We start from the raw sequence: 23,448 nt of genomic DNA on the forward strand, positions 1-23,448 counted from the left end.
TCACCTCCTCCCATGCTCTCCTCCAGGATTTCTCCAGAGCTTCTCCCATCTTTTGGAACTCCCTACCCCAATCTGTCTGACTGCCCCCTAATCTATCCATCTTTAGGCGATCCCTTAAAACCCTTCTCTTCAAATAAGCCTCCCCCCTCTTTATTCATCTACTTGTCTTTTCCCTTTTTGTTTCCCCTGTTCATCTTCCCCCCGTCTTTCTTCCTTTCCCCCTTTATATGTGTGACCGTGTTCCTATTTGCCACAGCAATGGTGGTTTTTCTCCATTGCTTTTGCCCGATCCCATGTCATTTACGAGCACCGACTCAACAGACGCTGCTTCACCTCGCATCGTGTGTGATTACGCCACCCCCCTGGGACGACGTGACCCCGGAGTTTCCTCCTTTTGAGAATCCCTGGGTGTCCGCCCTCCCTGTATGCGTCGTTCTGCCCGACACATGCGCACTCCGCAGAACGGTATTCTTCCCTCTGCTGACACTTCCAATGCGAATCTCATTGCGCAGGCGCCGGCGGCTATATAAGCCGCGTTCTGGCATCCTGCCTAGCGTGTCATCCCACCATCCAGGCTCCAAAACGTTCCCTACTCTAGCAGTCTGTGCATCACCTCTGCATCCAACAAGTGAGTAACCTCTAACCTCTATCTCCCTGTACTGGGTGATACACTTCTTTGCAAGATATATTCTATGAGAGACAAAGACAAGCAAACCTTTCTATACTCTCTGTACTCATTTTCCTGCTCCTAACTTCTTTGGCAAAACGGTTCAGCTGCATGATAATCTTCTAATTTTTATATACAGGCAAGAAAGGCCTGTTTTCTTCTTTCTTTTCTCCTTTTTCCCCTTTTTATTTCTCTGTAATTTAGCAGATGGTGGCACTGTAAATCTCCTAAATTTAGCAGGTTTTTCTGAATGCCTTCTCTTCAACATTCAATATTTTAAATTTTGAAGACCATACGCTCCTATACAATATGAGATACTAGTTATATTTTTATTTTCACATTTATATATATATATTCTTTATTTAAGTTTAAATGAAAGAGAAAGTCTTTTATGGCAAATGGAAAATAAAATATATGTCATTTGATAGATTCTGGGAAATTTACTCAAAAGCTTTTTTCTCCTTTCCTTTTCAAAGGTTAATTTGGGACCTAGCAGGGCTGTCCTCTTACTTGGGGGCCTTTGCGAGGCCATCTCTGAAGCCGAGGGATAACCATTATTCTACATTTGTTGGTCAGCTGACAGCCAGTGCGTTTTTATCCAAAAGATATAATTTGCTGTCTCATCCCATTGGATGTCTGTGCATACTCATGCATGTGTTTTTCATTTTTGAAAATTCTTTACTGGTATGTATGGTGGACACTGTGGAATGCTGGGTTGTTAAACCTCCTGTTATTCATATCGTTACTCTGTGCAAATCATTTTTCATTTGTTATTTCAGAATGTATCTTCTACATATATGATTTTTTTCTCTCTACAATATGCCTCTGAAGAAGGGACACCGTCCTGAAACATGTCAGGCTTTTAGAGAAAATATCCTATTACAAATGGAAGTATACAAAAATTACTATATGAAAGCAAATTTCACTGTATGAGTACTTTTGTTGAGATTCATGTGCAATGTATCTTGTTTTTATGCTTTTCTAAATAAATAAAATATATTTTTTATCAATTTCTATTATATGGTTCGCCTACAAAGTCCCACTATATTGGGGGGTATATAAGTTCCCTAACCCAAGGGTCTTATTTTTTGTATTAATCCGGGATGTTGGCAACACTTTGAAGGCAATATATTTGACCTTCAGTGGTTCACTTCACTATATACCAATTTATCAGGGTAGCAAATACCCACTCCCCCTTCTCCTTTTGAACCACATCTTCGAATAAATAACCCTTTTTCGTTTTTTTGTATACAGCATTTTTCTAACAGTTACATCTCCCTTTTATAGATTGCTTGGATAGGTTTGTTATCTCACCTTGCAAGCAGTATTGTTTGCCAGGTGAAATTTGAAGATCCTCTGTTAAATAACTTGTGATTGCACAATACTCTGTGTTTTAATAATATTATTTGAGAATGTTCCAAGGCAAAGAATGGGATAATCTAATGGCAGGCCTCTCCAAAGATCACAATCAGAAAACATCCTCCCAATCGGAAATCTCCTCTTTATTCTTCCAGCTTGGCAAAATTGTTGACAAAAAAGTAGCATGCTTTTGGCATGCAGATACATTTGACAAATATATCCAGGAGGGAATTAACCCCCTAGGATTACGTATCCAAATCTTCCCAATGTTGGAAGATGTTAACCCTAGCTTTAAAAGCAAGTGGGAAAACAATTTACAACTATGTACTCAAACTATGATGTCATTATTAAGTGAAGAATATAAGAGGAGAATTACCAACTTGGATAAAAACATCGATGCGATCTATGTTAAATTACTCCCATTTAAAGATACACCTATCTTTAAAGAATATGAAGAAAAAATTAAAATCCGACTGAACTTAAAATCCCAGGAAAGGTTAACAACTAGGGATAAAAAACTTTGGAGAGACAAAAGAGCCTTCCAGGAAGGCACCGCCTACAAATGGCATCAACCTTCTGCAACTGCACGTCCATACAGGGGCAACACCAATAGAACTCCTAGGAATTCTGAATCTAATTCCTCATTAAATTCTTCTGTTTCATCTTCTTCCCATAATAGACAATGGAATCGCAAACCATGAAAAAACAAAAGACCACCATCTGGAGATGAGTACACAAAGAAAAGAATTACAGACACGGCCAGTTCTTCATCTATCACTAATCTTCTCCCTTTTGGTAAAGGTAATTCACGGGGTGTAAACCAGCTTTCCTCAATAGGACCTACTGGTGCAGGGTCTATTGCATCCACATCTATGGGTGATACCTCTCTATCATCAATCAGCACTACACTTCTTCGCTCTGACCAAGATTTTTTAGCTCACTAAACGGAGACTCTGTCTCCGAATCCGTTAAGCCGCCGTCTTCTCTGTCACCCAACACTTTAAATATTGTCAACCTCTCCAATCACTCACTTACACAAACTGAAAGTGACCTACTACACAAGGGCCTTAGTTTCTGTCCAGATGCAGATTTAGATCCCTTTGAAGTCATAAAAGACCTACATCTCTTTGTAAGAAAATTGTACTATAAAAGTACCTTTTCCAAAGAGAAAGATAAAAATATTTCCCAAACAGAAACTAAAAGGTCAGATGAGGCACTTGAGGACCTCCTAACCCTCCTTGAGGAACAGGACCCCAGTGACCTCATTGATACAATCGACATTGAAAATCTTTTAGAGGAACATATCAAAAAGGAAGTTCCATCCTGCCCAGATACACAGAAAAAATGTAAGAAAAAATCCGATAAATTTCCACCCTTTACAACTAATCCTAACTTAGCTGCATTCAAAGCATCTACCACTTCAGAAGTCAAGAAATTAAAAATTAGAAAATCACAAGTCTCTCAAAGTAATCTTTCTAATGATGAACTACTGGCCTTAGAATCTCTAAAAAAGGAGCACTCTCTCACAATCAAGCCATCAGACAAAGGTGGCAACATTGTCATTATGACTAATGAGCAGTATAAAGATATGTGCCTAAAAGTTGTAACCAACCTATCTTGGTATAAACCTATTTCAAAAAGTATCGTAGACAAATTTCATATTGCCTTCTATGATTTGGTTGATAAGGCATTCTGTAATGGAGTTATCGACAAAGATATCTGGGAGTACATAAGAACTCCATATCCACGTACTCCCACATTATACTGTCTTCCCAAAATACACAAAAACAAAGAAACCCCTCCCGGACGTCCCATCATTTCCGGAAATGGGTCCCTAACTGAAAACCTGAGCAAGTTTGTAGACAGCCACCTAAGACCCTACGTTGCAGGTCTGTTTTCATATACTAAAGACACTATCCATCTGTTGCAAAATCTGGAAGAACTACACATACCACCACATGCGCTCTTAGTAGCCATTGATGTCGAGGCACTACACAGCTCTATTCCGCACGATGCAGGACTTTCAGCTATTAGACATATTTTGTCACAATCTCACAAAGATGACCACAAACTTAATTCCTTTCTTTTGGAATCTCTTGATTTCACTCTAACACACAATATTTTCATGTTTGACGGCTCCCACTACCTCCAGGTGCAGGGGGTTTCGATGGGGACTTGCTGTGCCCCATCATATGCCAACCTGTACCTGGGGGAGTGGGAGCAGTCGCTTCTGTCAGACGACAACCTCTCGCTATATACCACCCATGTAGCAACATGGTTCAGGTATATAGACGATATATTCATGATATGGAATGGTACATCTGAGGCCTTACACTCTTTCATACAAATCATGAACTCAAATAATTCCAACCTGTTTTTCACGATGACCTTTAGTGACACTTCAATTACCTTTTTAGACCTAAGTATAACCAAGTCTATAGATGGGTCTCTTTCCAGCGGTCTCTATCAGAAAGAGACCACTGGAAACACTATTCTACATGCATCAAGCTCACATCCCAAACCATTAGTTGCTTCCATCCCTTATGGGCAGTATCTAAGACTCAGACGTAACTGCTCAAAAGATGCTGACTTTGTCAGGGAAGCCAATAAATTAAGAGAAAGACTCCTTGAACGTGGATATTCGCCCACATGCCTAAAAAAAGCATTTAAAAGAGCTCGAGGACAATTAAGGCATAACATCTTGTTCTCCAAAAAAACTGCCTCTACCTCCCAACCAGCTATTAGAGTAATCACCACCTATAATAAGCAGCATGGAATCCTTAAAAGTATCCTGCAAAAGCATTGGCATCTACTACAAATAGACCCCAATTTAAAACCACACATATCTGCTACACCTACCATCACATATAGGAAGGCACGATCATTAGGGGATTACCTTGTAAAAAGTGAATATACGGGCACTTTTCGTTCAGATATATGTAAACGACCAGGAACTTTCACATGTGGCGGATGTTCATGTTGCCGCTACATGAACACACAAAACAAATTCAAACTACCTAATGGAAGAGTATACAGGCCGAGACACTTCTCTAATTGCAAGACCCCCGGAGTTGTTTATTTACTTACCTGCCAATGTAAATGCTTCTACGTTGGCAAAACCAAATTAGCGTTTTATAAAAGGGCGGCACAACATATCACCAGCATGAGGCAGGCGGACCCGGATCTTCCTCTGGGGCGACACGTGCGAGACCACCACACGGGAAAATTTCCCCTTGTCCATTTCACCATCCTCGATCGCGTGCACCCGGACGCGAGGGGTGGTGATTGGAACAAGGTCTTGCTCCAGAGGGAGGCCCGCTGGATTGCAAACCTTAATGCAACACAATTCCCAGGTTTGAATACCCAGATGAGCTTCCGTCCCTTTCTGGAGGGTTTTGTCTCAGGGGGTGTGAAAAAGAATGAGAATCTAATCCTGCACACCTGACAAAACATCGGGAACGTGTATTCTTGTAGGTTATTTCTGAATCACACAGAAGTTAGAACTAGCTAATTAGGTTCTCGATGATGAACTCCTTGCAGATATATATATTTTTTGATGATGCCGCCTGTATCCATAGAACATGGCTCTAATCTAGCCGCACACATAGATTGACTAATATATTATGTCTAGCATTTATGTGTTTACATAAGCATGTATATATATTTTTTACAACTTTTGTTATTTGACTCGATATATAAGATATATTACATATGCGATACTATATTCTCTGCCATGTATGTTTATCCATTCATTGCCCACCCAGCCATGTCCACCATACTTAATTTACCAGAGTGATGTTTTTTATACATCACTTTATTTTGAGATACTCAAAAATTCTTTTTTTTGTGGTTTACAACTTTCTTACCCAGTTCATAATATTTCCTGGTTGCCCGGCTTTGGACCTGCCCTCGCCCGGCACACGTGGGCCACGCCGAACCATCTGAGATGACGGCGTGGCACCCTCTTACACCACAGACTCGTCCGATCATGTGCTTGTCATGACGGTGTTCTCGTGCGTCGCTGGGGTGGACCTGCATGACGCTCCCCCAGCACTTTGGCTCTGGGCGGGCGCCGTGCAGACCCTCCCCTGGGGCCCCATCCTTGGACGCCCTCGGTCCTTTCTGTATTTTGCCTTCCAAACAATTAATGAAAGGGAATCAGATAGGTGACTCTTCTTTTTTCATAACTTGACATATCTTTGACATATCTTGCTCATATAATTTTCTCTTTCTCACATGGTTGCGACATTTATTCATCCCTTTTTTTTTTTTCCCCTCATCTGTTTGCGACATTTATTCATCCACTTGTATTTTTCCTTTTTCCTTTTTCCTTTTTCTTTTTTCTTTTTTCCTCTTATCTGGTTCCCCCATGTATTTCCCCCCCCCTTCCCTCTTTATTCATCTACTTGTCTTTTCCCTTTTTGTTTCCCCTGTTCATCTTCCCCCCGTTTTTCTTCCTTTCCCCCTTTATATGTGTGACCGTGTTTCTATTTGCCACAACAATGGTGGTTTTTCTCCATTGCTTTTGCCCGATCCCATGTCATTTACTAGCACCGACTCAACAGACGCTGCTTCACCTCGCGTCGTGCGTGATGACGCCACCCCCCTGGGACGACGTGACCCCGGAGTTTCCTCCTTTTGAGGATCCCTGGGTGTCCGCCCTCCCTGTATGCGTCATTCCGCCCGACGCATGCGCACTCCGAAGAACGGTATTCTTCCCTCTGCTGACACTTCCAATGCGAATCTCATTGCGCAGGCGCCGGCGGCTATATAAGCCGCGTTCTGGCGTCCTGCCTAGCGTGTCATCCCACCATCCAGGCTCCAAAACGTTCCCTGCTCTAGCAGTCTGTGCATCACCTCTGCATCCAACAAGTGAGTAACCTCTAACCTCTATCTCCCTGTACTGGGTGATACACTTCTTTGCAAGATATATTCTATGAGAGACAAAGACAAGCAAACCTTTCTATACTCTCTGTACTCATTTTCCTGCTCCTAACTTCTTTGGCAAAACGGTTCAGCTGCATGATAATCTTCTCATTTTTATATACAGGCAAGAAAGGCCTGTTTTCTTCTTTCTTTTCTCCTTTTTCCCCTTTTTATTTCTCTGTAATTTAGCAGATGGTGGCACTGTAAATCTCCTAAATTTAGCAGGTTTTTCTGAATGCCTTCTCTTCAACATTCAATATTTTAAATTTTGAAGACCATACGCTCCTATACAATATGAGATACTAGTTATATTTTTATTTTCACATTTATATATATATTCTTTATTTAAGTTTAAATGAAAGAGAAAGTCTTTTATGGCAAATGGAAAATAAAATATATGTCATTTGATAGATTCTGGGAAATTTACTCAAAAGCTTTTTTCTCCTTTCCTTTTCAAAGGTTAATTTGGGACCTAGCAGGGCTGTCCTCTTACTTGGGGGCCTTTGCGAGGCCATCTCTGAAGCCGAGGGATAACCATTATTCTACATGGGTTGGTCAGCTGACAGCCAGTGCGTTTTTATCCAAAAGATATAATTTGCTGTCTCATCCCATTGGATGTCTGTGCATACTCATGCATGTGTTTTTCATTTTTGAAAATTCTTTACTGGTATGTATGGTGGACACTGTGGAATGCTGGGTTGTTAAACCTCCTGTTATTCATATCGTTACACTGTGCAAATCATTTTTGATTTGTTATTTCAGAATGTATCTTCTACATATATGATTTTTTTCTCTCTACAATACGCCTCTGAAGAAGGGACACCGTCCTGAAACATGTCAGGCTTTTAGAGAAAATATCCTATTACAAATGGAAGTATACAAAAATTACTATATGAAAGCAAATTTCACTGTATGAGTACTTTTGTTGAGATTCATGTGCAATGTATCTTGTTTTTATGCTTTTCTAAATAAATAAAATATATTTTTTATCAATTTCTATTATATGGTTCGCCTACAAAGTCCCACTATATTGGGGGGTATATAAGTTCCCTAACCCAAGGGTCTTATTTTTTGTCCTATTTGAGTGGGGGTAAAATTGTGAAATGTTTTGGCCATATGGATGACGTGGTGGCAGTGTGTCAGTCGGTGGTTGGGCGTAAGAAGGGTAATGTTACATTTGCCTCTTTTTTGTGTATGTGCAGGAATGAGTGTGAATTGGAATAAGTGTAATTTGGGTGTGTATGGGAGACAAGTGGAATGTGTGGATGATCAGATTGGAAAGGCAGAGGATGAAGTTAGAATTTTGGGAATTGTGTTTGACCAAGGAATGAAAGGGAAAGTGTGCTGGAATGAAGTGGAAAAAAGGATAGCTAGGAAGTTGAGGTTTTGGTGTCTAAGAAAATTGTCGATTTATGAATAAGATAGGATTGAGGAAAATTAATAAGTTATTGTTTACTTTTTTATGGGGGTCGAAAATGGAAAGAGTCAAGAGAGAATATGTGTGTAGACATGAATGTAATGGTGGGTTGGGTTTTTCCGAATGTGAGAGTGTATTTATTAATGCATTATTGGTTTTGCACGGTGAAAGTTTTGAGGAAGGGTGGAGTGTGTGCTAGGATGATAGCTTTTTCGGGTGGGTGGTTGTCTAGGAGATGGGGGTGGTCGGGAAGGTATTCAAGGGTACCGGTGGCCTACATGGTGGCACGCAACTACTGGGTATTAGAAAAGTTTAGGGTGAATTTTAAGTTGTCAGATTTAAGAGAAGGGGAGAGGGATAAAGTGAAGGTGAGAAAGTGGTGGATAGAGAAGGAGTGTATGGAGTGACAAATGTGCAGAGAGATAGTATGGATGAGTTTGCATGAATGTCTAGCTTCAAGGCTATTTATGAAAAGGAGGAATTTGTGTGTGTCTGATATGTGTCCAAGAGTGAATTGTGGGGGTGTGTAAGACAGTGAGCATGTGTTCTGGGGGTGTGGTGTAGCCAAAGATGTGATCAATAAGAATCAAGATCTGGTGAAAGAAATAACAGGAGTGAAGGTGAGTGGGTGGAAAAGGATGATGTATGGCTTGGAGAAACTGGAAAAAGATAAACAGAGAGTGTTGTGGTTAGTGTTATGTGCATTAAAGGAAGTGTTGTGGGAGGCACGCAACTTGTATGTATATAAAAATGTTTTGTTAGACAGTAAACAATGTATAGGATTATGGCTAAGCAAGCTATACTTCTTTTTTGTGTTGGATAAAAAGAAGGGCGTGGATGCAGAAGGCATCTGGAAGTTTAAAAAATGGAGGATGTTGATTAAAAATTAAGTCTATACGACGATGATGTAAGACCTTGTTGGAGACAGTGAATGAGCGTCAAGCTGAATAGTCTCTTGATGGAGTTTTCTGAAGTGGTTAAAAAAATAAATAAATATTGGGTTAAAAATAGATGTGGGTTTTGGTGGTGGGGGGGGGGGGGCATAATTCCTAACCCTGCACACCCCACTAAGGCTGTTTGATGATTGCTTCTAAATCTCACATGTTACAACTGCTATGTAATGTTTGAGATAAAAAGGAATGTTCCTGCTAATTCATTCCTACTGTGTGTGTGTCATAGTAGTTTGTGCGCTGCTTTTTGTGTTTTGTCTTTTTTTGGGTAACTTTTGGTAACTTTTTTGGGTTTTGGGGCGAGGACTTCTGATCACAAAAAGGTTAGTCATGCTTGTTTTTGGCTTGATTTGTATCCCTGCATTTCTAATGTGATTTGTTTAGTGTGTATCATTTTTAGTGTCCTACTTTTGTAGATTGTAAGCTCTTTTGAGCAGGGCCCTTCTAACTATTGTCAAATGCTGGAGCATCATTTCCATGCCTTTTTTTTTGTTTGGCCCAAGTACATTCATTTAACAAATGTTTATACTAATGTTGAAATAAAAAGTTGATTGTTTTTTGCTTTGTTTGACTTTTGCAGACTCGAAATACATATTTCATAAGTGAAAACAATTCTTACCCCTTCATATCTGCCCTTTGGGTCTGGTATGGATTTTAAGGGGAACTCCATGCCAAATTAAAAATAAAATGGCATGGGGTCCCCCCCAAAATCAATATCAGGCCCTTTGGGTCTGGTAAGGATTTTAAGGGGAACTCCATGTCAAATAAAAAAAAAAACATTGGCATGGGGTCCCCCAAAATCCATGGATTTTAAGGGGAACTCCATGCCAAATTAAAAAAAAATGGCATAGGTCCCCCAAAATCCATACCAGACTCTTATCCGAGCAAGCAGCCTTGAGGACAGGATGAAGGGGGGAGAAGCACACAACCCCCCCTCCTGAACTGTACCAGGCCACATGCCCTCAACAAGGAGAGGGTGCTTTGGTGTCCCCCCAAAGCACCTTGTCCCCATGTTGATCGGGACAAGGGCCTCTTCCCAACAACCCTGGCCGGTGGTTGTCAGGGTCTGCGGGCAAGGGGCTTATCAGAATCTGGAAGCCCCCTTTAACAAGAGGGCCCCCAGATCCTGCCTCCCCCTATCCAAATGGATATCAGGTACATTAAACCTCTACCTATTTACCAAAAAAAGCTGTGAAATGTAAAAAAAAACAATAGCCGGTTTTTGACAAGTCTGTTATTGTAAAATAGCTCTGAGCTGTCTTCTTCCCTGAGCTGTCTTCTCCTGCCACTGTCTCTCCCGCCCCCATCTTCTCCTGCCATTGTCTCTCCCGCCACCATCTTCTCTTGCCGCTGTCTCCTCCATCCGCCATCTTCTCCTAGAGCCGTCTCTCCTGCTGCCGCCGTCTTCTCCCGATGCTGTGTTCTTTTTAATAATAAAAAAAAGCTGCTCTTCTGTGGCTGTCTTTCTCCGCTGTGTTGTCCCCCACTGTGTGGCATCTCTCTCTCTCTATACGTACTCCTCGTAGAGTTCGTGCTGTGCGGGGGCTTGGTGTTGGGATCCTTACCTTGACACAAGTCCAGTCCATGAACAGGGTGGGGAGGAGTTCATTGACCAAGAATTGGTTGCTCCAGCGTGACCAGTTCTGTCATATGCCTTTGCTCCGTGAGATCCGTGAGAATAATCCTGATGATTTCAGGAACTTTCTCTGGATGACGGACCCCGTATTTCACCGTTTGTTGGCTTTGCTGACCCCCTATATCAGCAGGAAGGATACCTGCATGAGGCAAGCCATCACTCCGGAGCAGAGGTTAGTCGCCACCCTGCGGTACTTGGCAATGGGGAGAAGCCTTCAGGACTTGAAGGTCGCGACAGGCATCTCCCCCCAGGCTCTGGGGATCATTATCCCAGAGACCTGTTCTGCCATCATCCAGGTACTGCAGAAGGAGTATATTAAGGTAAGATTTATCCTTTAAAATCACATTTTATTGTATTTAATGTTTGATAATATATTGTATTTCTTTCCTCATTCCCTAATTACCATGATGGTAATATGCTGTGAATGTCCCCTTTGTCCTCATGCATGCTGGGTTTCTTTTAAAAAAAATGTTGTCCTTTATACATATTTGCCTTCACTTACCTCCCCAGCATGCTCTCCTGGCCCTATATTCACCTCGTGTAGTCACTTAACAATGTATTTTGTCAGCTCCATAGTAGTGCTTTACCCCAAACCCCCCCTAAAATGTGTAAAAATGTAATTTGTGCTTTAAATTCAGGCAGAGTGCCAGAGGCTTTTTTTTTTTAGTGTCCCAAAATAATTTGGAGCCCTCTCTCCCCCCAACTGCTAACTCAGCTAATAACAATCCTCTATCTGCTGACTTTGCCAAACCCACACACACTATACCCACCTCTTTTGTGGTCAGATTTATGGATGAATTCCCCAAAGCATGTAGTGCAAGGGCCTGCCTGAATACTTTCAAATGGTACTGTTTAAAGTTTTTGTATCCTATTATTATCTTGATAGGTAATAGCAGAATGTAAAAATGTGCTAAAATGTGTACAGTGTGTATTTATATCTTTGTATTATGACACTTCTTACCTGTCCAGTGGGCTGCCAGTAGGGTAAAGTAAGGAGGGGCTGGCCAAAGTAATACACATTATTTAGGCATTCATCTCTCAATGAAGTGGAGATGGTTACCTGTCCAAAACATCTCCCCCCTATAAAATTTTACAAATGGCCCATGGGGGGGGGGGGATCTGATAGGTGGACCTTATACCTTTGTCTTTAAATATTCCCTAAAATAAATGTTATACTGATGTTGGCCAAGAATGTTTGTGTCTAATCTGCTTTCCCTGTTTATGTGCAAAATGATTAATTTATTTTTCTTGTTTGACTCCACAGTTTCCTTCCAACCCACAGGAATGGCAGGCTGTGGCCTCCCACTTTGCCCAGCGGTGGGACTTTCATAACTGCGGAGGGGCAATTGATGGGAAATACGTCCACATCATCCCACCACCCAACTTGGGGTCATACTATTATAATTATAAGAGGTTCAATAGTATTGTGATGTTGGCAGTGGTGTTGGCTACTTATGAGTTCCTGTATGTGGAAGTGGGGAAGAATGGCCGGATGTCCGATGGTGGAGTCATCACCCAGACGGAGTTCTACAGGCGTCTCCAGAATGGCAGCTTGGACTTGCCACCTTCAGAAGACAATGTGGAAGGACTCCCATTCATCTTTGTTGCAGATGAAGCGTTTGCGCTGGGGGACCATCTTATGCGGCCATTCCCGATGAGGACCCTCACCCCTGACCAGAGGGTTTTATATTACCGGCTGACCAGAGCCAGAAGAGTGGTGGAGAACACATTTGGAATCATGGCCAGTCAATTCTGCCTATTCCTTACACCCATACACATGGCGGAGTATAAACTGAATCATATCATCCTGGCGTGCTGTGTTCTACACAACTTTTTAAGGCGAAATTCTGCCAACTATGCTGCCTCAGTTGGGCCTGAGGCCAGAATTCAAGTAAATGAACCAACTCTGATGGCGCTTGAAAGTGGCCATCCTGGCTTGCCCCCCTAGGTGCCCACGAGGTCCATCTTTGATACCTTGATTACTTTGCAGGGGGGGCCATCAATATGCCAGACAATGTCTGATACATTTTTAAAATAAAAAAATCATTTTAACTACTAAAATCTTTGGTGACATTTACTGCTTGTGTTTCTTTTAGCTGACCCTGACAGAAATGTGGGGAGTCCTGAAAATGTCATGATTGTGTAACCTTAAAAAGCACTGTTGGGTGTTATTTACTAAAGGAAAATACACTTTGCACTACAAGTGCACTTGAGCCCGCACTGAAACTGCACTTGTAGTGCAAAGTGGATTTGCCCTTAGGAACTAACCCCCATTGTCACTGAAAACACCAATTTTATCACAACAAAATTTTAGGAGCATTGAAACAATAATCCACACATTCTTGATTATCAATCTTTTTAATACCAGCACAATCACATGTGCATTTCTAAAAGGTTTTTAAAACAAACCACCATGTTTGTTGTATAACAATTTTTTCGGTAACATTAATAAATATTGAAATGTCCATTTAAGGTAAAACAGGCGTGTTTCAAACAAACAAGAAATACACAAATATGGAACTTACAAAGTTCAACTTTTGTAGAAATCGAAGGCAATATCAGACATGAGTATTTATAAACTGTGTTTAATATTGCATTCAGATGGGGAGAAGTCACCCCTGGAAAAGCCAAATTTTGAAGAGCACACAAATTGCCGAATGTCAACATGTGCTAGCTGCCATCACGGGGGATCAAGGGATGTGTTTTGTGGGTGCAACCCCTTCCTCTCAGCTACTTTATTATTGAGGAAGGGGTTGCACCCCCAAAACAACTACATTGATCTCCCGTGATGGCAGATAGCACATGTTGACACACTGTGTGCATCTTCAAAATTTGGTTTTTCTATAAAATGGCAAAAAATGTTAAAAATTTTTACTTTACAAATACCACAAAAAGGGAAGGGATTTGGAGGTGTTTTAAACTCTCCCTAAAACATCAATGATGTTTTTCATTTTGTTTTTAACATCATTGATGTTTTTCTGGATGTTTTCCAAGTCCCTATTACACCCCATGATCTCCCCAATCAGGATCTGTGCACTCTCACTGGTGAATAGGGATGAGCCGAACACCCCCCTGTTCGGTTCGCACAAGAACATGCGAACAGGAAAAAAATTTGTTCGAACACGCGAACACCGTTAAAGTCTATGGGACACGAACATGAATAATCAAAAGTGCTAATTTTAAAGGCTTATATGCATGGTATTGTCATAAAAAGTGTTTGGGGACCTGGGTCCTGCCCCAGGGGATATGGATCAATGCAAAAAAAAGTTTTAAAAACGGCCGTTTTTTCGGGAGCAGTGATTTTAATAATGCTTAAAGTGAAACAATAAAAGTGTAATATCCCTTTAAATTTCATACCTGGGGGGGTGTCTATAGTATGCCTGTAAAGGGGCGGACGTTTCCTGTGTTTAGAACAGTCTGACAGCAAAATGACATTACAAAGGAAAAAAAGTCATTTAAAACTACTCGCGGCTATTAATACATTGCCGATCCGACAATACACATAGAAGTTCACTGATAAAAACGGCATGGGAATTCCCCATAGGGGAACCCTGAACCAAATAAAAAAAAAAAAAAGACGTGAGGGGTCCCCCTACATTCTATACCAGGCCCTTCAGGTCTGGTATGGATATTAAGGGGAACCCCGGCCAAAATTTAAAAGAAAATGACATGGGGGTCCCCCTAAATTCCATACCAGACCCTTCAGGTCTGGTATGGATTTTAAGGGGAACCCCGCACCAAAATAAAAAAAAAACGGCGTGGGGTCCCCCCAAAAATCCATACCAGACCCTTATCTGAGCACGCAACCTGGCAGGCCGCAGGAAAAGAGGGGTAGACGAGATAGCGCCCCCTCCCCCCTGAACCGTACCAGGCCACATGCCCTCAACATTGGGAGGGTGCTTTGGGGTAGCCCCCCAAAACACCTTGTCCCCATGTTGATGAGGACAAGGTCCTCATCCCCACAACCCTGGCCGGTGGTTGTGGGGGTCTGCGGGCGTGGGGCTTATCGGAATCTGGAAGCCCCTTTAACAAGGAGACCCCCAGATCCCAGCCCTCCCCCCTGTGTGAAATGGTAACCTACCATTTCACTAAAAACCTGTCAAAGATGTTAAAAATGACAAGAGACAGTTTTTGACATTTCCTTTATTTAAATGCTTCTTCTTTCTTCTTTCTTCTATCTTCCTTCTGTTTCTTCCTCTATCTTCTTCTTCTTCTGGCTCTTCTGGTTCTTCCTCCGGTGTTCTCGTCCAGCATCTCCTCCGTGGCGTCTTCTTCCCTTCTTCTCCTCGGGCCGCTCCACATCCATGGCATGGAGGGATGCTCCCGCTCTTCTCTTCATCTTCTTCATCTTCTTCTCTTCTTCATCTTCTTCTCCGGGCCGCTCCGCATTCATGGTGGCATGGAGGGAGGCTCCCGCTGTGTGACGCTTCTCCTCTTCTGACGGTTCTTAAATAACGGGGGCGGGGTCACCGGGTGGCCCCGCCCCCCGTTATTTAAGAACCGTCAGAAGAGGAGAAGCGTCACACAGCGGGAGCCTTCCTCCATGCCGCCATGGATGCGGAGCAGCCCAGAGAAGAAGATGAAGAAGAGAAGAAGATGTAGAGAAGAGCAGGAGCCTCCCTCCATGCCATGGATGCGGAGCGGCCCGAGGAGAAGAAGGGAAGAAGACGCCACGGAGGAGATGCTGGACGAACCAGAAGAACCAGAAGAACCAGAAGAAGAAGATGAAGGAAGATAGAAGAAAGAAGAAAGAAGAAGCATTTAAATAAAGGAATTGTCAAAAACTGTCTCTTGTCATATTTAACATTTTTGACAGGTTTTTAGTGAAGTGGTAGGGGTACTTTTGTACCCCCTTACCATTTCACACAGGGGGGAGGGCCAGGATCTGGGGGTCCCCTTGTTAAAGGGGGCTTCCAGATTCCGATAAGCCCCCCGCCCGTAGACCCCCACAACCGCCGGCCAGGGTTGTGGGGATGAGGCCCTTGTCCTCATCAACATGGGGACAAGGTGTTTTGGGGGGCTACCCCAAAGCTCCCCCCAATGTTGAGGGCATGTGGCCTGGTACGGTTCAGGGGGGGCACTCTCTCATCCCCCCTCTTTTCCTGCAGCCTGCCAGGTTGCGTGCTCGGATAAGGGTCTGATATGGATTTTTGGGGGGACCCCACGCCGTTTTTTTTTTTAATTTTGACACGGGGTTCCCCTTAATATCCATACCAGACCTGAAGAGCCTGGTATGGAATTTAGGGGGACCCCCCACGTCATTTTTTTTTAAAATTTTGGCTGGGGTTCCCCTTAATATCCATACCAGACCTGAAGGGCCTGGTATGGAATTTAGGGGGACCCCCCCACGTCATTTTTTTTTTAAAGTTTTGGTTCGGGGTTCCCCTGCGGGGAATTCCCATGCCGTTTTTATCAATGAACTTCTATGTGTATTGTTGGACTGGCAATGCATTAATAGCCGCGAGTAGTTTTAAATGACTTTTTTTCCTTTGAAATGTCATTTTGCTGTCAGACTGTTCTAAACACGGGAAACATGCGCCCCTTTACAGGCATAATATAGACACCCCCCAGCTACGAAATTTAAAGGGATATTACACTTTTATTGTTTCACTTAAAGCATTAAAATCACTGCTCCCAAAAAAACGGCAGTTTTTAAAACTTTTTTTTGCATTGATACATGTCCCCTGGGGCAGGACCCAGGTCCCCAAACACTTTTTATGACAATACCATGCATATAAGCCTTTAAAATTAGCACTTTTGATTTCTCCCATAGACTTTTAAAGGGTGTTCTGCGGCATTCGAATTTGCCGCGAACACCCCAAATTGTTCGCTGTTCGGCGAACTTGCGAACAGCCAATGTTTGAGTCGAACATGAGTTCAACTCGAACTCGAAGCTCATCCCTACTGGTGAAATGACCTGGATCCACAACATCACGATCACCTAAAAATAGAGAAACGAAAACATACCATGTATTATAAATATGCCGGCATCCATCTCTTACCTGAGCCTGTGGTCGCAGACACTCACCTGTTGTGGTGACTATTTCCACCACGTCTCCTTCCTCCTCTGCTTGGCTTTGGGGGATTTCACCTTCTTCATGAGGTGGGGGGTCTGTTGTCTCTTCTGCTGAGTGGTGTCCTCCGAGTCTTTTCTCCTAAATAGGTATACTTAGCACACAGATATTTGATGACAAAAAGAGGAATATGAAACATTGCTTGGAAGTGGGGTACAATTATCTATTTTGGCAGAGTTCCAAGATGAGAAATATTGTTTTCCTTTGTCAAGCTTGAATACTTACCTGTTTTGTACAAGCTTCACAGATGGAGACACCTCTATAGTATACACTGGAGCACCTGTGTGGGCCCCCTAATAAAAAGGGTGTTCTTGTGTCCCACACTAGTGCTCCAGCGTACAGATGTATAAACAGCTGCTGAGTGTCCTCTCCTTACACAGAATCTAGTTTGCATTACATTCTAGTTACAAACCCATCTAGACTCAAAAGTTATTTTAAGAGAAGTAGGCCCGAAAAAATGTATTCAAATGCATATGGCCAAAACAATGGTGTTTTCTATGCCGAACGAACAATGTTTCATACAAACGAACAATGTGCCCATGAACATGAAAGTTGCCATTTTAAACTGTACAACAGTAAAGAAAAGCACATGGAGCAGCACGAACCTAATAAAAATAAAGAATAGGAACACAGGACAACTACTTAATTTTTTGCAGCACTCTCCTGATCCTTCTGTACTGCTCGTGCTCCCTGATTTTGAGGTCCGACCACCGCTTCCTGAGCTGATCCTTGGATCGTCGTACCCCGAAATTCTTCTGCAGACTTTTGACTACTTTTGCCATGATCTTGGCCTTTCTGACATTGGGGTTGGGGTAAGGTCCATACTTCCCGTCATAGTCGGCCCTCTTCAGGATGTCGACATCTCCAACATCTCCCCAAAGGACATATTTGAGGCCTTAAATCGTCTCTTCCGGGATCAGGATGTTTATGGCTCCGGGCTTTCCTCCTCCTCCTCCTCGTTGCTGTAATTAGCACGCACCTGCTGTGTCTCCACCATGTGCTCTTCCCCCACTGTGCCGAACGAGAAGGGGTGGGGAATAGACTAGAAAGAACATCAGGGACGGGAGGAGTTTCACGCATGCACAGTGTATATAAAGTGTAACACGTGTGTGTAGTACGTACGATCTGTGAGCGGAGGAAGGAGTATTGGAGGCGCCGATTGTGATAACGAAGGTAAGATCTAAACTTGGGCCTATACTGCTTCTAGATTGAGTCCTATATTGCAACAAGATTAGGAGAGTTTCGCCTGACATTAGGGTTTGTCTTGTGTTGTGTTTTGCAGATAAAATGGATGGCTTCAATGACCACAACTTCCTCCCCCTGTTCGTAGACAAATACAGGGAGCTGCCCTGTCTGTGGTAGGTCAAACACCCCAATACAATAATAAACAAAAGAGGCAGGCAGTGCTGGAGAATCTGCTGGAGTTGGTGAAGCCGGTGGTCCCCACAGCAATCATCCCCTATTTAAAAGCCAAAATTGGTGGCCTGAGGAGCACTTATCTTAGGGAGCGCAAGAAGGTCCAGGATTCCCAGAGATCCGGAGCTGCAGGAGATTACGTTTATGTCCCCAGGCTCTGGTACTATGAGAGACTTCGTTTTCTGTCAGACCAGACTGAAGTCAGGGAATCCCTCTCCACTCTTCCTTCCACTCTTCCTTCCACCCTATCTTCCACCCCACCTGAGGCTTCCGATGTCCAACCTGGGACTTCCAGCCAGGAAGAAGTGGAGGAGCCCAGCTGGAGCCAGGTATAGCATTGTTATACAGATTTCTGGTCAATAAATCAATGATGTTTACTAGATGTTATTATTGATCACTAATTGCTGATTTAATAAAGTGTTTTACATATCAATGGACAGTAGTGGGCAAAAAGAATTGGGACAAGAATGAAAAATGCTGGGCTCAGAATGATCATCAGTTATATTTGTTAACATTCAATTTGCAACAGTCATGAGGTGAAAATTGTGTGTGATTGATGAATAAAAAATGTCCCTTTTTCATACACAGGAAGACCTCAGCCAGGACGAGGAGGCTGTGGAATGTGGCACACAGGAGGAGGCTGTGGAATGTGGCAGTCAGGAGGAGGTGGGGGTTAGTGGCAGCCAGGAGGAGGTGGGGCTAAGTGGCAGCCAGGAGAAGGTCGGGCCCAGTAGGACCCTGATAGAATCACAGGTTCCTCCCCTCCGCCTTCCAAACAAAAGACCCAGGAATGGGAGTAACGTGCAGGATTCAGCACTCAGGCTGATTCAGGAGGCTTCTGCGTCCCTCTGAGCCACCCCCACTCCTGAAGAGGCCTTTGCCTGCATGGCTGCCACAAAACTGCAGGGCATGCAGGAGGGCCAACGCCTCCTGTGTGAGGACCTTCTTTACAAAACACTAACTAAGAGGATGAGGGGCGAAATCATACACAAAATCCACCTGTGTGAGTTGGACCATCCTCCTCCTCCTGCCACAACTCCACCACCACAGACACAGCGTGGAAGGAAGCGTGGAAGGAAGACCAGAGAGTGATGGCCCTGGGTTCAGTCTGGTCTGACAAAAGATTTTGTATGACCACAGCCTGGGGACAATACATGTCATCTGCTGCTGTTCAGGATCTCTTGGACTTCTGGACCAGACTGCACTCCCTTAGATATGGACTTCTCAGGCCACCAATTTTGCAGTAAAATAATTGATGTCTGCTTGGGGGCCAAAGGCTTCACCAGTTTCTGCTGCTTCTCCAGCGTTGCCTCCCTCTTTGTTTGGTTCTGATCCCTTAATAAAGGATTTTGTGTTTCAATTATATTTGCCTATGTGTGTTTTCCTTCAAAAAGGACAATTTGTTTGTGAGGAGGCAGGTACATTTCAAAAATACAATGTGAAATTAACAAGAGACACCAACACCAAGTAACCTCCTTGAGATTAAATAATACAAGATAATAATTGTGTTGTGGTAACTTGACACAAAACACCCCCAAAACTATTCAGGATGTGAAATAAAAAATAAAAAAAATTAAAAACACGATCAGGCTTGAACTCACGATAAATAATAAAGAAAGAAGTTTGTGAGAAGTCTGTGTGAATATCAGCAGCAAAACTACTTCATTCTTCTAGCATTATAAAGAAGAAGAGAGTGCTCTGTATTAAACAATTTTAAACATTGCATCCTGACGAAAGTGCTATATCCATTCTGAACGCTAATTTTACCAGACCGAGCTATTCCATCTCGGAATTTCTTCTGAGCATGCGTGGCACTTTGTGAGTCGGAATTGTCCACACACGGTCGGAATTGACGCGATCGGATTTTGTTGTCGGAAAATTGTATAGTCTGCTCTCAAACTTTGTGTGTCGAAAAATCCGATGGAAAATGTCCGATGGAGCCCACACACGGTCGGAATTTCCGACAACACACTCCGATCGCACATTTTCCATCGGAAAATCCGACCATGTGTACAGGGCATTAGTGTTGTTGGCTGCCTTTTTTCCATATTTCAGATCGTTTTATATATAAGAGAATTGTTATTTGTGTATATTTTTATACATTTTTAGTTTTGTTTACGTTTGCCCTTACTATGTTCGAGGAATATATATATGGATGTAACTGAGATGGTTTATGTGTAACTGTCATCTTTTGGTGATATGTATATTAACTTTTACACCTATTAATTTTATATTGTATACTAATCAATTTTTATACTCTATATGGTTATTATGATATTGTGGTCTCTTATACCCGTTATGTTTCCATGGTTTAACAGTGAGATGTATTGCATATTATGTTTGCATTATCTTTCACCGTTTGGGTCCTTGTGCTTTTTGCATGTGGGCGTGTCTCATGGGTCATCGACATGGTGGGAGTTTTTGGACAACCCCTGTTTCTATGTCTTTGACCTATTAAGTGATGTGTTATTAATAACACAGTAGTGCTCGGTTTGTCTTCCGGGTCTCGATGTGGTTGTGGTGATTGCAGCCACAGTGAAGTTTGGGTACATCACTCCAGGATGTGACGACAATGCGCATCATGTGACCTATTGGTCACATGACTTTGATCCATTTGCCATATGATTGGCTGGCTGACAAGTGGCGGGCGGCACACGCTGGACATCTCAATGACGTGTCTTTGCCGCTACGTCCTCGTGAATGGATATCCAGAATGAGGTGATACACGCACGTGGTGCCTCGTGATGACGGCGCCCTGACGTAGCTTCCTCGCTATTGACTCGTGGCTATGCCACTGTGTGTGCATGTCGTCGCTCCTGGCATCCTGGTAATTGACTGTGCGGCCTATTAATTTGGTTAATTAACTTCTAAGATATATAAGTGCAGTGTTGCCAACCAGGCTTTCACCCCAGTAGAAGTCCCATAGAACAAAACGCGTCGGGTCTTTGTCTGCTGAGCCATACACATTGCGCCAACTTTTCATGGATTTTTATATTATTTTTATGATCATTTTTTATCTGCATACATCCCCTATGATGTCTGTATTTTTTTTATCAATAAATTTGCTTACCAATTTTGATCTACACTATGTGGAAGCCTTCTTTTTGTTTTTCATGAACACTCTGATCCATTGTTGGAGAACTTTTTGACACCACACTTGGAGATTGTGGTCGTCTTCTGTTCAGTCCGTCTATCCTTCTGCCGAGCAGGTGTGCCTGAACCTCTATTCCATTGAAGACCGCCATCTAGGATTTTGGATATTGGTATATGCTTGTTTGACTCACCGTCGCTGGCATGTGAGTCCACGCCTTCCAGTAAGATTACCTGCCCCTCTCCCTTGGGGGTGGAGGCACTTATCCCTGGTGGTTGAACTACACGGCAATATTATTGTCCTCAAGGTCTTGTTGATAAACATGTGGAAGAGCACACCTTGCTATTCACTGTTGGATGGACTTTTATTACGCTTTAAATACATTTGAGTGACATTTTATTCAATAAGTAATTTTGTGATTATATTTTTGTTTGTTTTGCACTGTATATATGTTTGAATGATATCACAAGCATTTGATGTTCAAGACACTTATTCTCTTTTTGGCATTTCAATATTGCACTAATTTTTAGGGCATGTAGTCTTTGATCCTCATTGGCTTCAGGGCACTTTAATATTATTTGATTCACACTGTTCATGACATTGTTTATCACTCAAATTTTGTTTACCACTAAGTTTTGGTTATCTGGTTTAAGTTCTGGATATTGCACACAGGTTTAGCGCTGCACTTATTTTCTCACATCATTAAGATATCCGCACTGAAATTCAATGATGTCATATGACTTATTGTGTGCGGGAAGTGGTTAAAGAGGAGTTCTGCCGATTTTTTTTTTTTTAAAGTCAGCAGCTACAAATACTGTAGCTGCTGACTTTTAAAATAAGGACACTTACCTGTCCAGGGCACCTGCAAAGTCGGCACCCGAAGCCGATCTGCCCCTCGGCTGTCGGGTGCTGCCGCCGCCATCCTCGGCTTCACTTCCTGGTTCCCTACTACACATGCGCGACTTGTGCTGCGCTATCCCACTGGTCCCTGCTGTGTTCTGGGACCCGTGTGTATCCCAGAAGACAGCGGTGGGGGCGGGAAGTGGCGTAGATACCTGCGGGTGGCTTGGGTATCTATGCCCGGAAGTGGGAGCAAAATACCTGTATTAGACAGGTATCTGCTCCCCCTTTCCCCCTGAAAGGTGCCAAATGTGACACCGGGGGGGAGGGGACCCGGAAAAGCAGAAGTTCCATTTTTGGGTGGAACTCCGCTTTAAAGGAATTTTTCAGTTGTATTGTTTTACTTTAAGCATTATTAAAACCACGCTCCTGAAAAAACGTTTGTTTTTTCATTTTTTTTTTATTGATACATGTCCCCCCGGGCAGTACCCTGACCCCCATACCCCTTTTATGGCCAATTTCTTGCCTGTGGGGTTGGCATTTGGCACTTGCAGATCTGCGAAATTGCCGATTAGCGCAGATTCCGCATTTACTAAGGCATGTTTGCCGCTAATAGCGTGATTATTCAGGCACATGTTCACCTGGTTGAAATCTTAATCGCCTGAAATCGGCGCTATTTCATTTAGAGCACCAGTACTTCCAATAACTCTTAGTAAATGACCCCCTATGTATCACAAAAATATATCTCTGGCATATGGTCTGTTTTATTGTTTCATAGTTAGTAAGGCTGAAGAAACACACCAGTTCATCCAGTTTAACCAGTAGTGTGTGTGTGTGCGAGTTTATGTCAATAATAAATCCCATATCCCTGTATTTAGTGATCGTTAAGATGTTCATCTAATAGTTTTTAAAACTATCAACACTCCCTGTTGATACCACTGCTTGTGGAAGGGAATTCCATATCCTTACTGCTCTGACAGTACAGAACCCTCTACATAGTTTAAGGCTAAACCACTTCTCTTCCAGTTCCAATGAATGTGTCTTTTATCTCACTCCCACTGAAAAGTTTTTT

The sequence above is a fragment of the Aquarana catesbeiana genome, linkage group LG11, assembly GCF_042186555.1.
Source record: "Aquarana catesbeiana isolate 2022-GZ linkage group LG11, ASM4218655v1, whole genome shotgun sequence".
Lineage (NCBI taxonomy): Eukaryota > Metazoa > Chordata > Amphibia > Anura > Ranidae > Aquarana > Aquarana catesbeiana.